Raw genomic sequence first — 16748 nt, forward strand, 5'->3', positions numbered from 1 at the left:
ATACTACTCAGTGATGTATAAGAATGAAATCTTGCCATTTGCAACAACGTGGGTGGAACTGGAGGTTATTATGCTAAGTGAAATAAGTCAGTCAGAGAAAGACAAGTATATATCATTTCATTCATATGCGGAATTTGAGAAACTTAACAGATGAACACAAGTGAAGGGAAAGGAAAAGTAAAATAAAAACAGAAAGGGAGGCAAATCATAAGAAACTCTTAAATACAGATAACAAACTGAGGGGCAATGGGGATGGGGGCGTGGGGGTTTAATGGGTGATGGGCCTTAAGGAGGGCACTTTCTGAGATGAGCACTGGGTGTCAGACATAAGAGATGAATCACTGTTTCCACTCCTGAAGCTAAGACTACACTGTATGTTAACTAACTTGAGAATAAAACATAATAAATAAATACAAATAAATTCATCATTGTATCCACCCTTAATCAGATATGTAGTCCAATAATCTTTTAAATACGCAATTACCTATAAGACAATGTCATAAACAAGGTTCCCATAAAGAACTAAGAAAGTTTAAAGATCCTGTTCCTAACGATGCTATTAGGAGAGGATTCATGGAGAAAATACTTCTTTAAGTAGAATTTTAGGAAAGGTTGGGGTTTGACAGCAAGATACCCTAGGACGTCTAGTACAATGACATGAGATGAGCAAAGGTATGGAGATGGGAAATGGCCAGATTAGAACACAGAGTAAACTTGAGATCGTGCTAGAAAATCAAACGGAATTTAAGAAGAAAAAAATATACAGGGAGAAGTATAAAGTGGGCCACAGAGCAGAAAAATAACATGAACTTTTTAAATATATAATAAATCAGGGCACCTGAATGGCTCAGTCAGTTAAGTGACCAACTTTGGCTCAGGTCATGATCTCACAGTTCACAGGTTAGGCATCTGACTCCTGATTTTGCTCAGGTCATGATCTCATGGTTTGTGAGTTTGAGCTCCTCCTAGAGAGCCTGCTTGGGATTCTCCCTCCTCCACTTTCTCTCTCTCAAAATAAATAAACATTAAAAAATTTAACTAACTTGAATTTAAATAAAGTTTTTAAAAAAGAAAATTGCTGATGATATAAAAAAGGATATAGTTTCTAGAATGCAAGCCAAAGATACACTTTAGAAAGTATCTTTTAAGTGTACTTTTCCAAGTTATAATTTGGCATAATATTTTATGTAAATTAACCTTTTAAAGCAATATAATGCAGGCACCAAAATTTATTGTACATAATGCCCTTGGAAGCAATCAAAGAGACCAATAAATTATTTCCCAAAAAAGCCACCAGTGACATTTACACAATATATATATTGATGCCAGGTAAAATTTTCAAAGTCACTGGACATGATAACAACTTCTCCAACCCGGAAAATTAAAAAAAAAAAAAAAAAAAACAACCCAGGAGCAATACTTATTTCAACTGTGAATTGTGAATCCCCCAATCAGCTCCTCTCTTATCTAAAATGTACTTTCAAAATAATTTATTATTTTTCTCTATTGAAAACAGCAATATTATCTTTCAAAGAAAGGTTTAACTACGAAGAGAATTTTGTGGTCTTTTCAGTATCTTAGTTGACACGTGTAATTTAAAGAATTATGAAGAAAGTGAGCTACTATAGTCTAAAACTTTATTGTTGAAATTCAATGATGGACACAATAAGGAGTGTGCTGTCGATATAAACTCAATGAATGAAGAATTAAAAACCTTAAGTAGGGGACGCCTGAGTGGCTCAGTTGGTTAAACCTCCCACTCTTTGGTTTCAGCTCAGGTCAGGATCTCACAGTTTATGAGTTTGAGCCCCCAAGTGAGGCCTGCTTGGAAGGTTCTCTCTGCCCCTCCCTGAACCTCCCTCCCTCTCTCTCTTCCTCTCTCTCTCTCTCTCTCTCTCTCAAAAAAAAAAAAAAAAAAAGCTGGGGCACCTGGGTGGCTCAGTTGATTAAGCATCCAGCTTCGGCTCAGGTCATGATCTCACAGTTCGTGGGTTCGAGCCCCGCGTCGGGCTCTGTGCTAACTGCTAGCTCAGAGCCTGGAGCCTGCTTCAGATTCTGTGTCTCCCTCTCTCTCTGACCTTCCCTTGCTCACACTGTCTCTCTCTGTCTCTCAAAAATAAATAAAAGACATAAAAATTTTAAAAAAATACTATACAAGGAACACCTGGGTGGCTCAGTCGGTTAAGTGTCCAACTTCAACTCAGGTCATGATCTCGCAGTTCGTGAGTTTGAGCCCTATGTTGGGCTCTGTGCTGACAGTTTGGAGCCTGGAGCCTGCTTCAGATTCTGTGTCTCCCTCTCTGTTTGCCCTTCCCCCCTTGTGCTCTGTCTCTCTCTCTCTCTCTCTCTCTCAAAAATAAATAAAAGAACATTACAGAAGATATATACCAAAAAAAACCCTAAAGCTTAAACCTTAAGCTCTAGTATGAGATTCCTATTTAATTGTACAATATATTTACACTAATAATTTACTAGGCACATTTTCAAATACTCTCTATTTCTCAGGATTTTTTAACTCTCATTTTTAAATTTGCCAGTGTCAGTTGCTAGTGGAGAACATAGCTTCCCAAAGATTATATTTATGAAAAACTTAAGGTCTACAATGGCATGAGAAAGATGACCATCAGATCTAGTGATGGCTTCTATAAAGAAGACATCTTAGAATGAGTAAGCTTTGAAATACTCATAAAAATTTTATTTCCATGAAAGCAAAATGTACACATATTTTGTAAGAAATTATTAAGACAATTCCCATATGATTTCACTAATATATAGAATATAAGAAACAAAATAAATAAACACACAGACAACAACAACAAGAGAAATAGCGTCATAAATATAGAGGACAGACTGGTGGCTACCAGAGGAGAGTGGGGGGGGAGGGGAAGGTGGGTAGACAAAATAGGGAAAGGGAATTAAGACGTACAAACTTCCAGTTATAAAATAAACAAGTCCCGGGAATGAAAAGTACAACATAGGAAATACGGTCAATAATACTGCAGTAAGTTTGTATGGTGACAGATGGTAACTACACTTACCATGATGAGCATTTTGTAAAGTATGTAACAATAAATCATTATGTTGCACACCAGACACTAATATGTGTCAACTACACTCCAATTAAAATAAATAAATAAAATAACAATAAAAAATTAGTATATCCTGTAAGATTTAATAGATGAAGGCAGAGATGAAAGGAAAGAGAGAGACCAAGTTATAGAGCCAAGAAAGCCTTTATTTGGGGTCTGTGGCCCCAGGGTGAGGTTCCGTGACTCGAGTAGGTGTTGAGTCAGGGAAGTCGCGGCAGGTATGGGAGGGCCAAGGTATTTTATGGGTGAAAGAGTTCCAGGTTTGGTCTTGGGAGGGCAGATTACCAAGTAATGGCATTTTAGGGTCATGGCCGGATGGGAAAGGTTGCCTCCTTTGTCAGGGTGGGGGAAAACTGGAGCTTCATGATTGGCTGTTTTCAAGTGGCGAGGGACTTTCTGCAGGTGGGGGTGGGGGTGGTCGGTGCACGGTGTTCTCCTCTGACCCACAGCAAAATGGCCGCTCGGTCGCCATCTTAAGTAACTCTTACATATCCTAACTTTCAGTTCCTACTCACTGTAATTAAAAATTCAGGTTTTCCAGGGGTGCCTGGGTGGTTCAGTCAGTTAAGCATCCGACCTTGATTTTGGCTCAGGTTATGATCTTGTTATACCCAGATTTTTAATATCGCCCCCAAAAACCAGAGACTACCAGGGAGACCGAGTCATGCATGCAAAAGCAAAGGGCAGTTTTATTACGGGCTTAGGCTGGCCAAGCCTAAGCTCGGGCTCACAGACTTTACCAGCACAGTGGACCCATGCTGAAAGCCAAGAACAAAGGCAGGGTAGGGCCTTTTTTGGGAAGGGGGGAGTTACAGGAAATTGTGACACAGGTACAGGGGTCCAATCATTATAGCATAACATCATTGACAGTAACTTTAACCAATTACAGAGTGGACCCAGGACCCTCACGTAGCATGTAGCTTCTATCTTTAGGCCTGCCCTTAGAATGTTAAAGGTGTTAACTGGCCTTTCCCGATTGGGTGTTACAAGGGTTGTCCCTCCTTCCTTGGGCAATGTGTGCTCTTCTATTGTCTAATGATTCTGAGACCTAGGCCTCGAAGGTCAGAGTCAGTTTGATTCAGACCTGTGTCCTTACAATCTTACGGTTTGTGAGTTTGATTCCTGCATAGGGCTCTGTGCTGACATTGCCCTGTGGAGGCTGCTTGGGATTCTTTCTTTCTCCTCTCTCTGCCCCTCCCCTGTAATGTTGCATGGTGACAGGGGCTGTAGTCACCATGGTGAGCACTGAGTAATGTACAGAATTGTACAATCAATATGTTGCATCCCTGAAACTGATACAGCACTGTTAATTACACTTCAATACAAAATAATAATAATCAGGGGCGCCTGGGTGGCTCAGTAAGTTAAGCCTCCGACTTTGGCTTAGGTCAGATCTCACATTCGTGGGTTTGAGCCCCGCGTCAGGCTCTGCACAGAGCCTGGAGCCTGCTTCTGGTTCTGTATCTCCTTCTCTCTCTGCCCCTCCCCCTCTCATGCTCTGTCTCTCTCTGTATCAAAAATAAATAAAACATTTTTAAAAATTTTACAAAATAATAATAATCAGATGTTTGACTCAATTTCTCAACTCTTTATCTAGAGGGGTTTTTTTCTTTATGAAAATGACACTAGTCATTCCAGAAGAAAGACTATTCTGATTGTTGTTTTTAGGCTTAAGGACACTGTCATTGAAAATCATATCCGAGCAACTATTGAAAGCTGAGAATGAACTGAGGGTTGGGGGGGAGGGGGGAGGGGGGAAGACAGGTGGTGGTGATGGTGGTGGGTACTTGAGGGGAAGAGCACTGGGTGTTGTATGGAAAACAATTTGACAATAAAATATTATGGAAAAAAAAAAAAAAGAAAGAAAAGAAAAGTCTTGGGCCCTTCTGGAAAAAAAAAAAAAAAAAAAAAAGAAAATCATATCCAAGAACTATTTTTACTTTTTTTAAATGTTTATTTTGAGAGAGAGAGAGAGTGTGGGGCGGGGGGAGTACCGAGAAAGAGGGAGACAGAGGATCCCAAGAGGGCCCCTGCTGACAGCAGAGATGTGGGCTTCAAACTCACAAACTGTGAGCTCAGGACCTGAGCCCAAAGTCAGATGCTTAACTGACTGAACCACCCAGGCACCCCCACCCAAGAACTATTTTTAAAACACCAGAGTATGGAGATGACTTCATCCAGGCAAACTCCCAATGAAATATAAATCTACTCTTTAAAAGCTACTAAACAGTGGCTGATAAAGGTTGTTTGTCTTTCTTGCTTTGAATTTCTAAGGGCTATAAAGCATTGTTGGAGAAGAAACTTTACTCAGAGATTGTGAAATCCTCCTAGGAACCAGGCTCCGAGGGATGAATGCCTCATTTCAACTAAAACATCTGAAAATGGGATACTGCTGAAGAGAAGTTGTGCAGCGACTGAAACCCCTGGAGGGGAGTCTGACTTCTGGAAAGGAGCAGCAGTGACCAGGTGTGTGCCAGGAGCTGGCGCCTGTTTGTAGACAGGGATCTAGGGACACCCAGGGCATTGGTCCCAAAGATCTCTGAAGAAGTTGTAAAGGCTTGAGGATTGAGGGAAATCTTCAGAAATAACATTTGGATTAGAAGATAGCTCCTCCTTCACAGAGCAAGGTAAGTTCTCAGCAACTCCAGCATCCCTGTTAGCTGCCTTTTAGGGCAGCAGACTCCCTACCTCTGTGTTTAATTTTTTTTGTTGTTGTTTATTTATTATTGAGACAGAGAGAAACAAAGCATGAGTGGGGGAGCAGCAGAGAGAGAGGGAGACACAGAATCCCAAGCAGACTCCAGGCTCTGAGCTGTCAGAACGGAGCCCGACACGGGGCTTGAACCCACAAACCATGAGATCATGACCTGAGCTGAAGTCAGACGCTTCACTGACTGAGCCACCCAGGTGCCCTGCTACCTCTGTTTTTAAGAGCCAACTGTGAAGACACCGATTATAGTAAAGGAGATATGCCACCAGAGTTCTCAATAATTCCAAAATGATTCTAATTATCCCTTAGAATAATAAATACTCTGTCTCTGTCTCTGGTAACATCTGCAAAAGTCTCATATAGACAGAAGACTGGCAGCACCAGGAAAATTCTGATCTAAATTTTGACTTTCTTCCCAGATTACCAGTGACTTGTAGACCTACCATTTATCATGGATCCTTGTTCTCACAATTTAGTCCAAGTGAGGACAGACGAAGGGGGTCAAAACAGTTTTACTGTGCATTGAATAATTTCCTGTCTGGATTCGGAGCAGGAAAACATCTGACAACTGATGAGGGAGATGAGGCAAGCCGATGGCCAGCAAACACTGCGGCCCTCCCCCACCCCAGTTGGGATGTGTGTGATATTCCTCCAGCAATCCTGGCTGCCCAAGAACAAAGGAAAGGGGTAAACAAATGATTAACTGATAGAGCTCGTAGTCCTGTAGGACCTAAGTCTCCAACACCCCTCCACAGTGAGGTGGGAAACAAAGGCAGATAGAACTAAATCTCCTTGTAACCTGCAGCCCATTGACAAGTACTTGAGGTTGGCAGAGTAAAACTCTTCTGAAACTTCTGTCTTAATGTTAATGCTTTGCTAGAGAGAAAAACAACCTTAGCCTGACAAGAGCCAAGCCTCCACTGGGGTCTTCTTTAGCATATGAAATTCTCACTGGAAACTTCGCCTGGACTTTACCTCCCCCAACCCCACAGTATAGAACCAGTCTCTCCTCATGGTCCCACAGCAGCTCTTCCTGCCCCCAGATCCTGTCCCTGTGCTTCAATAAAATCACTTTTTTGCACCAAAGACGTCTTCAAGAATTCTTTCTTTGACATCAGCTCCGGACCCCATGAACCCCACTATCATCCCCAAAAAACCTCACCAACAACTTAAAAATAAAGAGAACTGAGGAGCTATGCATCTAGTCACAAGAACAGCAATGACCAGGGTTGCCTGGCTGGCTCAGTTGGTTGAGTGTCTGGCTTCAGCTCAGGTCATGATCTCACAGTTTGTGGGTTCAAGCCCTATGTCAGGCTCTATGCTGGCAGCTCAAATGCTTTGGATTCTGTCTCTCTCTCTCTCTCTCTCTCTCTCTCTGCCCCTCTCCCACTTATGCTCTCTCTCAAAAATAATAAATGAATAAACTCAAAAAAAAAAAAAAAGAATGGCAATGATCATGTCATGGTTAAACAGGCTAACTCCTTAACATCCCATGATTTAACACAAATCTATATGGTCCCAAGGAATCAGGTAGAAATTCTTGGGCTCTGGCTCCAAGATTCAAAATATTCTAGGTAATTTTCCTACTAGTTTTCATTTTATCCTCACTTTAGGAGGATTATTATAAGGCTCTACATTGAGCTGCTCCTTACAAGAACCTCCAAATACCCCAGACTAAGCTACATGTTCTTCCTTTCTTTCGTACATACAGGTAAGAAATCCTCCATTCATTCACGCTTGCATTCAGTCTAATTTTGTCTCCTAGATTCTGGTACTATGATAGGTGCTGGGTGTCCAATGCATGAGAGATGAGAGCCCTGAGCCCCTCTTCTTGGCTAATGTGAAATAAGAGAAAATATAACATAAACAGCCCAAGTCATCAATTATAGTCATTAAAATACAGAAAGGTCAAGATACACTGGAAAATTCAGATGAAATTAGAAATATCTTTTTTATATTGGGGTACCTGGGCAGCTCAGTCGGTTGAGCATCCAACTTTTGATTTTGGCTCAGGTCATGATCTCAGAGTCATGGGGTCAAACCCTCCATCAGGCTCTATGCTGAGCATGGAACCTACTTAAGATTGTCTCTCCTCCCCCCCCACCCTTTCCCTCTTTCTCCTCCCTCCTTCCCCCATCCCTCTCCCTTGCTCTCTCTCTCTCTCAAATAAATTTTAAAGAAAATTAAAAAAGAAAAAAAGAAATACCTTTAGAGTCAGTAGATTCCCTCACAGGACTAGATTGTCCTGGGTCATACTGGAGTAATGACAGTGTCACACCTACATCCTTATAGTCTGTCCTGTGGAGGTAGGCAAATGCAGGAAGACATGTATGGTACACAGAGAACTACAAACAGAAAAAAACCATCATCAAAGATTTTATATACTATTATATCAGAAGAAGAACTCATGTTGTCTACGGCAAGATTCAGACAGGGACATTAGTACAGCTGTTCAAAAATCAATTATGGGAAAAGCCAGCCTGGAATGACGCCCCCACCGGATACTGTACAAATCACTTTATAGTCATTCCCTCATTTATCTTTACAACAACTTTATGGAGTAGACATTAATATATTTTTTAAAAATGTTAATTAACTTTTTGAGAGAGAAAGTGTACCCACAAGTGGGACAGAGGGAGAGAGAGAGAATCCCCTCAAATCCATGACCTGAGCCAAAATCGAGAGTCAGAAGTTAAATCAACTGAGCCACCAAGGTGCCCTTGGAATAGATGTTATTATTATTTGCACTTTGAAGACAGAAAGCGTGAGGTGCACAGAGATAAACTTTCCAAGGTCACATAGATGGTAAAGAGCAGAGGCAAGTGATGGCCCCCGGTCTGCTCAAGTCCAGTATTCAAATTCTTAACTCTGCTCGGCTTCACTGCCAATTCTGTGGACCAATCGGTATGACTGTGTTTTTAGGACTCAGAGGTTGATGCTTTTGGTGCCTGTAACCACGGCTTTAATTCTGATAATCTGACACCTTAGAGGCTAAGTCAAGTCTCACCAAGTTTTATTTAAATTAGTAGTATTTTTAAAGACCTAGACATTTGTAGATTCATGGAAACTGCCAGAAGTTCTGAACGGAATTATCTTTATCTTGTCCATTCTTATATCTATCTATCTATCTATCTATCTATCTATCTATCTATCTATCTTTTATCTCTCTCTCTCACTCTCTCTAGAAGAGTCTTACCCTGTGAAAAGCCATTTGCTGATTTGTTCTGAGTTCAGTGGGACTATCAGTAGCAAGATCACAGCTATTCATGGTCCTGTGACGAGAATCAAGCTAAAATTTATGTAATCATTGATAGGTACAAGGAGATCTAAATGCTAACCTCTCTTCCACCTCCAAATCACTGCAGGATAATGGATCAGTTAATTACCCTTTCAATGCCTCATCTTGAAGATGGAGGTATTAATAGCTACCTTCCTACTTGCTGAACATTTTAAGGCAATTAAGTGAGAGAGCGGAATATAAATACATGGAACAAGCATAGAGCCGTCTATCACAAATTGTCCCCGAGTTGCTATTAGACATCTCGTCATCTTTAAGGCTATGCCCAGGTTATGTCACTCTCTCCTCCCACATGCACTGTATTCTATAAGGTTCCCTCAGTCCAGGGCCTGAAAGAGAAGTTGAGCTGATTCTGGCAAATAAAATCAGGTAAGGTGCTGTTGACTGATACAGTGGTATTATAACTGGTCCTCTTAACTAACATTCCCGTCCTCATCCATCCTAGCTCACATTTTCATTTCAGCTGAATTAATTTTTCATTTTATGAGGAAAAAAATTAAGTTTATGAATGAGGGTCTTAATAAGGCCCTTCAAATCCTATCCCTTTGGTAAATGTCTAACCTTCTTTCCTGGAGGAATGAGCCTGACCCAGATCCAAGCAGGAATTTAAAAACCATGGGGCTTTGGATGACTTTGTAGGTGGTGACTGTTGGGTAGCGGGTGTATTTATGGGTGTGGCAGTAGCTACAAAGCAGCTGAAACAAGACCCTGGCTGTTTTAAATGCTCTAGTTTCTTTTTGAAAGTCTATTCTAGCCCAATCTACTCCCAACAGTCTGGAGGAAACTCTGCCTACGGTGCTTAGTCATGCTTAGTGGTGAGGTCCAGAGCAGGGCAATGCCCAGACCAGAAAAGCACGTCAGCCTAATCTTCAAACAGAGATTCAGGGAGATGACGAGAGAAGATTCTTTTCCTCATACAGGAAAACAGTTTGAGATTTGAGCACTGAATTACTTGAAGTCAAAATAATAAGTACTAAGACGACGGGCAAAATTTTAAGTGACAGTGTTTCCTAAACATGAAGGAACTAAGATGTACCAGGCTTATAAGAGGAATGCTTTCCTTCCATGAACCCTTAAGTCACACTTTACAGGACTTTGTGCTCTGCCTAAATGAAAACCTACCCAGGTTGTGAAAGACATATTCATTTATTTATCCATTCAACAAACATTTATTGGTCCCCATACTACACATTAGAGGAGAAGGAATAAGATATAGTCCTTATCCAGCAAGAGATCATATATCTATGATAAATAAGACATTCATAAAACAAATCATCACACAAATAGAATTTTTAAAAAGTTTGTTTTAGAAAGGTGTACAAGATATTGTACTTAATACTTTATCATTTGCAAAAAACATGGCCATTGTCCAGTTGTCATGGGGGAAGAATTTTGATAAACTTTCCAAAGCGAGATGTCCATATTGATCCTGTTTCTAAAACTGCTATACTTCTCTTGACTCTTGGTTAAAAACACAGAGAATGTGGGGTACCTGGGTGGCTCAGTCGGTTAAGTGCCTGACTTCACTCAGGTCATGATCTTGCGATTTGTGAGTTCGAGCCCCACGAGCCCCATTGGGCTCTATGTCCACAGCTCATAGCCTGGAGCCTGCTTCAGATTCTGTATCCCCTTCTCTTTCTGCCTCTCCCCTGCTCATGCTCTGTCGCTCTCTCTCTCTAAAAATAAATAAACATTAAAAGTATTTTTTAAAAACACTGAGAAAGGTTATAAAAGGCATGAGGGGTCTATAGTGAAGCGCCAATGCATGAAGAGGCTGAGGTTTTTCCGCGACCACAGAACAGAGATGGAACCATTATACTTATTATTGCAGAATTGGCATAAGTTGACCTCTTTTTCTATCTAGGAAGATATAACTCTTTAAAGAACAATGGAGCATCCTTTATATCAGACAATATGATCCCAATGTATATTGTAGGACTTGGGCCCAAGAGCATACTGACTTCATATTTGATGGCCAGCATATTATTGCTAGGCCACATGTATGTTCAGAGGCTCAGGGGTGATTAATTCCACTGGTTCTTGCAAAATGAAAGTGAAGTCAAAGGGCTGAGCTCAGTTGCCACATGGGGCAAATTAACTTGGCTTTTATTCATAGTGATAAATTCTATAGTTAATCTGAGTCAGGTCTCCTAAAAATGTGAGCTGGCAAACTCAAACAAGAATAGTGACCTGCACAGCATAAACCTATCTTCAAGATTGTTAAAGCTATAAGTGCTAACCCAGCATCATTATCTTGATCCTGAAGCACAAAGCTCTTTCTTTCCTAACATAACTTTTATTTTGTCCTAGAAAACCTGATGTGCCACTTTTATGGGGGACAAAAAAAAAACAAACCATAGAAATCCAGTTCCACTCGCACCCATTTTCACCCATCTTGGACACACAAATACTTATTTTTGTGGCTTTTCTGCTCATGTATATCAGCAGTCTCGTTGGTAATACCACAGCCTTTCTGTCTGGTAAGGACGTTCACTCCACATTCCCATGTATTTCTTTCTGGCTAATCTGGCCAGAAAGTTCTGGAGATCTTTTACCCTTCTACTGTTGCCCCTCTCACTTTGGTCAGCCTCCTGACCATGGAGAGAATAGCCATCTCTTTCACTGGCTGTGGCACATAGATGTTCTTTGTTTTCCTGGGCAGGGCTGTTTCCTCTTAGGGATCATGGTTTATGATCGGTTTGTAGCTATTTGGGATTCCTTGCATTACACCCTCACCATGAGATCTCAGCAGCTGTGGGAGCCCTGGTCCTTGGTTTCACTCTAGCCTTACAACTAACAGCTCTGATTTTCCACCTGCCATCTTGTGGCCACAACAGAATCACTCACTTCTACTGTGATGTCCTCCCAATCTTATGGTTGGCCATGATCTTCATTGTCAGTGTCATCATCCTTACCATCCCTTTTCCCCGGCCTCCATCTCCTACGTCTTCATTTCGGGTGCCATTTTGAAGATCTGCTCTGCAGAGGGATGGCACAGTCCTTCTCCACTTGCTCCTCTCAACTAACCGTGCTTCTCCTCCAGTATGTTTGCTGTGGCCTTATGTATTTATGCCCCAGCTCTAACTACAACCCAGAAATGGGCTGTGTAGTGTCTGTTGTCTACACCTTTGTCACCCCTGTCTTGAACCCCATACTACAGTATGAGGAACAGGGAGCTGAAAGGCACTCAATAAGGTAGTGAAAAGATATTTACTGAACTAGGAAATGTGGGAGTTTCTGGGCTCATATAAATGGCAGAAAATCTTTAGAAAATGAAGAACTAGGAGACTAGATGTCTAAACATTTGGGGGACTGATTTACTACTTCCTCAGGACCCAGTTCCTTCTCCTAGCTCCTAACTATAGTGTAAGCTGGTGAAAGTAAGACATTATCATTTAAAATAAGATAGAGTAGTTTTGTTCTGCTTTGTTTTTTTGTTTTGTTCACTGATCCATCCTCAGTGCCTAAAACAGCTAAAGTGGATACTCAGTACATATTTATTGAAGTGATGAACTCCTTCAAGTGATGGCAAAGAATATTCTTAGTTCTTTATTATTACCTACACAAAGCTCTGTACTGAGATTTGCATATACCAACATTCCGTACATACTAGTAGAATAACAGAGGTTCCTTCTAAGAACACTAATAGTTCTTCAAGTGTCCACTCATAAAGTCTTATTTTTCTCCTTTCTATTGTCTGAGTATTGGGAAATTTTTTTAAGTTTATTTATTCATTTAGAGAGAGCTTGAGTGTGAGCATGGGTGGGAAAGGGGCAGAAAGAGAGCATCCCAAGCAGGCTCCGTCCTGTCAGTGCAGGGCCCCAACTCACAAACCCCGAGATCACAACTGAGCCAAAATTAAGAGTCCAGGCGTGTAACCGACTCAGCCACCCGGACACCCCTCAGGTAATGTTTATTGTGAGGCCCATCAGGGTTGAGAAGTTATAAAAATATAATACATAAATATCTGGAATGTATTGTCATTTTATCAAAAAGTATAATTGGTTATGCTTCAAAACTACAAACAATATCTTCACCCCACTCAGAATGGGAAATTTCAAGAAGGGGTCAAGTGACTAATGGTGATTTGGCAGAACTGATATGAGAACTTCTTTTCTCTCTTCTTACCAGTCTATGTTGTTATGGTTCTACTTTTTTATTTATATTATATTTAATATATTAAATAAGTATTATTTGTTATTAAATAATTTGTATTAAATAATACAAAAATTATTTCTATTTTGTGAGTGAGAGAGAGAGAGAGAGAGAGAGAGCACACATGCGCATGAATGGGGAAGGGGCAGAGAAAGACACAGAATCCAAAGCAGGCTCTGGGCTCTGAGCTGTCAGCACAGAGCCCAATGAAAGGCTCGAACTCACAAACTGCAAGACCAGGACCTGAGCTGAAGTCAAGACATTTAACCAACTGAGCCACACAGGCACCCCTTCCTATTGTCAATTTGGAGGTTTTACAATAAATACTGTTTATATTAATTAATTAAATTGGCCTTTCTATAGATTCTATATTTAAATTTTCATGGGGTTTTCTAAGATGCTTAAAAAATTTTAAGATTTTTTTTAAGAAAACTTTATTTTTTTAAGTTTATTTATTTTGAGAGAGAGCACAAGTAGGGGACAAGCAGAGAGAGAGAGACAGAGAATCCCAAGCAGACTCCATGCTGTCAGCACAGAGCCCAATGTGGGGCTCCAACCCACGAACCATGAGATTATGATTTGAGCCAAATTAGGATACTTAACCAATTGAGCCACCTAGGCCCCTAAGATCTATTTCTAAGTCTTTGTGCTTTATGTCAACTCTTTCCCTATTATATGTGTGGAAAATATCTTGAAAGTTTATTAATGATTTTATATGTGCATTATGTGTACTATTTACATACATACCATATATGTACATATGTTGTTATAGAATTCAGTAGATTTTTGCTTTGTAATTTTCCACTTTTACAGTAAATAAATTCCTAAATTTTATTCTGAAGTCATACAAATATTCATTCACCAAATTTTGTTCTTGCTGCTTTATGTTTAAAATTTTACATGGCCCTCCCTTGCTCACGCTGTCTCTGTCTCTCAAAAATAAATAAAAAACAGGAAAAGAATAAAAGAAAGAATAAAATTTTATATGGAACTTATTTATTATTCTGGAATGTATTCTATTGTATGTGTGCTATAAGGGTCTAACTTTTATCTCAAGATAAATAACCAGTTACTTCAGTGTAATTTTCAAATCATGTTTCCTTTACCCATTGAATTACTACCTTTATCACATCGTAAATACACATGTATGTTCTTTTTCTTGGCCACTGACTCTGCTCCATAAAGTCTGCATAATTCTGTATTGATACCATCCTATTTGTACCACTGGTATTTCATGATCATTTACATAATCATATTAGAATCTATTTATCTTTCCAGAAATTTGCTACAGTTAAAAAGCTCGGAGTTTATCTTCAAACAGGTTGTGGTGATTTCAAAAAACACCCACCAGTTCTTTGATATTCTTTCTTTACAAGGTGAAGCCCAATGCCTCTCCCTTTGACTGTGGGCTATACATAGTCAACTTGTTTCTAGCAAACAGAATGTGGCAGAAGGGATACATAGGACTTCTCAGACTGGGTCATAAAAGCTTAAAAGATACTGTGGCTACAGCCTCTCCCTCAGATTACTCACTCTGGGAGCAGTTGACATGTTCTGAGAACCACCAAGAAGCTCCATGGAGAGGTCCATGTGCACAGAAACTGAGGCCTCTTGCCAACAGCCATGTGGGCGAACCAGCCTGGGCACAGACCCTCCAGCCCCAGTCAAGCCTTCGGATGACCGTAGCCCTGGCTGACATGTTGACTGCATCTCCTGAAACACTGAGGCAGAGTCACCCAGCTAAGCTGCTCCTCTTAGATTCCTGACCATCCAAAGCTTTGTAAGACAGTAAGTGATGTTAGTTTTAAGCTGCTATGATTGGAGGTAATTTTTTTTAATGCTTATTTATTTTTTGAGACAGTGAGAGTGCGAGCAAGAGAGGGACAGAGAGAGAAGGAGACACAGAATCTGAAACAGGTTTCAGACTCTGAGCTGTCAGCACAGAACCTGATGTGGGGCTTGAACCCACGAACTGTGATATCATGACCTGAGCCGAAGTTGGATGCTTAATTGACTGAGCCACCCAGCTGCCCTGGTTGGAGGTAATGTTATGTGGGGCGATAGATAACAAAGCCCCCCCCCCCGCCCCCTCGTTATTGGAATGAACCATTGACGAGCTGCATTTTAGGGGGATTTCACAAGCACATGACCTACACTCCACCATGGAAATCAGGGAGCATCCTTACCAAAGATTTTATAAGCTTCAAAACTACAAAGACTTCTCAGGTCTCCTCTAATTCTGTCCCGTACTCACACGCCATTATATAGACCCAGGTAGAGGTGGTGGCGACTTCTCAAGGAGAGAAAGACACTTACCTTGTAAGATTTGACTTTTGTTTCAAGAGGTTTCTTAGCCTCTCTCATCCAAAAGCCTTGTCTCCTATTCCTTGGCCCCTGTGGTAGACTGTGTTTTCCAAAAATGATCACAATGACATATCCCTTCCCACATGCTCTTCCCACTGTGATGCTGACACTCCCATCCGGAGGCGGGGTCCAACTTTCCTCCCCTTGAATCTAGGTGGGCTTAGAACTACAGCGGGAGCGATGCTCTGTCACGTTGGAGACGAGGTCATGACTGGGGAGAGGTTTCCGACGGGCATTTATTGGACACTCGTTCCTGGAACCCAGCCACCATGCTGTGAAGAAAATAAGAAACCACACAGAAAGTCTACATGTAGATGCAGAAAACCCCACTGAGGTCTCAGCTGGCAGCACCAACTGCCGGATAGTGGAGTGAAACGTCAGGTGATTTCAGCAACCAACCAGTCATTCCCACCTTCAAGCAGCAGCACCTGATGCTCCCTGGAGCCACCATGAGTCCTGACCAACCCACCATTAGTGAACTAAATCATTGTTGTTTTCACCACTAAATTTGGATGGTCTGTTATGTGTATTGAACAACTACAACATGCCAAGTTAACCATCAAAGTCCAAACTGTCATGTGTTTTACGTAAGAATCCTAGTTCAACAGGAAACAAAAAACCAGAAGAATACCATTGTGCAGGCATCTCTTCCATCAAAATTGTCCTGTCTTAACTGTCAGTTCATAGGTGAGGGAAGTGAATGTGCCTGAGTTCTTTTTATAGTTTATTTATTTGTTTTGGGGGGAGGGGTGCAGAGAGAAGGAGAGAGACTCCCAAGCAGGCTGCTGTCAGCAGCGGAGCTGGGTGAAAGACTCAATCTTATGAACCATGAGATCATGACCTGAGCTGACATCAAGAGTTAGGTGCCTAACTGACTCAGTCACCCACCCAGGTGCCCAAAGACGCCTGAGTTCTTAAACATCGTTGAATTTTCTATCAGTCTTGTGTATGATTAATAGAATGCCTCAAGACTTTTTTTTCTTAATGTTTATTTATTTTTGAGAGAGAGAGAGAGCATGAGTAGGAGAGGGGCAGAGAGAGGGGGAGGACAGAGGATCCAAGGCTGGTTCTGTGCTGACAGCAGACTGCCTGATGCCGGGCTCAACAGCGAGATCAACTCACTATAACAGCG

At 41.1% G+C, this 16748-nt stretch overlaps 2 protein-coding genes and 1 pseudogene across 2 annotated transcripts in view; 1 reads left to right on the forward strand and 2 right to left on the reverse strand.

Annotated features, from left to right (window-relative positions):
- Nucleotides 1–15587, reverse strand: part of LOC115306084 (olfactory receptor 10V1-like) — a 61084-nt gene extending 45497 nt beyond the window's left edge. The window contains exon 1 of the mRNA XM_029956284.1: nt 15569–15587. The gene's annotated coding sequence lies outside the window, so the exon portion shown is untranslated. The remainder of the gene's footprint in view (nt 1–15568) is intronic.
- Nucleotides 1–15653, reverse strand: part of LOC115306083 (olfactory receptor 10V1-like) — a 50337-nt gene extending 34684 nt beyond the window's left edge. The window contains exon 1 of the mRNA XM_029956283.1: nt 15569–15653. The gene's annotated coding sequence lies outside the window, so the exon portion shown is untranslated. The remainder of the gene's footprint in view (nt 1–15568) is intronic.
- On the forward strand, nt 11603–12296 carry LOC115272374 (annotated as a pseudogene).
- Nucleotides 15654–16748: the final 1095 nt, after the last annotated feature.

This window comes from Suricata suricatta, chromosome 11 (assembly GCF_006229205.1).
Source record: "Suricata suricatta isolate VVHF042 chromosome 11, meerkat_22Aug2017_6uvM2_HiC, whole genome shotgun sequence".
Lineage (NCBI taxonomy): Eukaryota > Metazoa > Chordata > Mammalia > Carnivora > Herpestidae > Suricata > Suricata suricatta.